Raw genomic sequence first — 1,084 nt, 5'->3', positions numbered from 1 at the left:
GGGATGTCTTGCAGGAAGTGAGCCTTGCCAGCTGAAGCAGGGAACTGGCTAAGGCAGCTGCACCCTGGTGTGACCATCACGCAGCAAGAGACCTGAGAACTCGAAAGGCGAGGTTCACTGAGCCAATTATCTCTCCGCCCTTCAATTAACCCCACATGTGTTTATCAGCCAGGTTGGCACAATAAACCTCAACTATCTCACCCAGTGCTACAGCCCTCTAGTCAACCCCACCCCCATCCCCTCCCCACCCCACCCCGAGGTGAGGCACTTCCTCTTTTGTGCTGACCTGCTTCACAAGCATGATGTCCTTGTTATCCAGGGACTGATATCCAGTTCCAGGGACCTGTCCTTCCTGATAACAGGTCCAAAGTACATGAGATGAATAGCAAATCCAAGCCCCCTGCCCTGGAGCCGATCCGGCTCACCAAGACCTTCCGCAGGGCTTGTGGGTGGGTAGATCTTTCCGGAAGCAGCCAGACTAGTCGGTTTGTTGTCAGTACCCAGCTAGTCCTTAGGTATTCATTGTCTTTTCCCAGAGAACAGAGAGGGGACGGCAGAAAGAATCCACCTGGATTACGAAAGGATACAAGGAACAGGAAGTGAAGGCAAGGCAAGACTGACCCCCCCATCCCATCCCACACACCCCGGGGGTGGGGGCTCCCCCAAGCCCAGTGGGGCTCAGCCTCCCGCAGTTCAGGCATGAGGTGACGGGAGAAGGGAAAGAGCAGACAGGACACACTTCCCCCCCTCCCATCAGTTCCTGGCAGGAAACATGGGGTGCCATTCTCCTAGCAGAACAATCTGTGGCCACTAGGACATACGCTTCTTGTACCTGCAAACAGTTCCGGGGTGACTCAAATATATTCCGCTAGAATGGGAATATAAGGAAGGTGGACCCAGAGCGTGGGTTTTAATGAGCAGGTTTTATTAGCGGACCGGCCTGCCCGTGTTTAGATTGGAATGGAGTCAGGGGGGCAGGTGAGGGGAGCCTGGAAGAAGGGAGTGAAGAGAAACCAGCCGGGAGTGAGAAAGGGAGCGCTAGAGACAGGGAGAGACAGAGGGACGGACCGCGAACAAAGGAATC

The sequence above is a fragment of the Echinops telfairi genome, unplaced genomic scaffold, assembly GCF_000313985.2.
Source record: "Echinops telfairi isolate 266 unplaced genomic scaffold, ASM31398v2 ScPeMD7_7458;HRSCAF=8496, whole genome shotgun sequence".
NCBI lineage: Eukaryota > Metazoa > Chordata > Mammalia > Afrosoricida > Tenrecidae > Echinops > Echinops telfairi.
The sequence above is the reverse complement of the archived record's forward strand: the minus strand, read 5'-3'. Positions refer to the sequence as shown.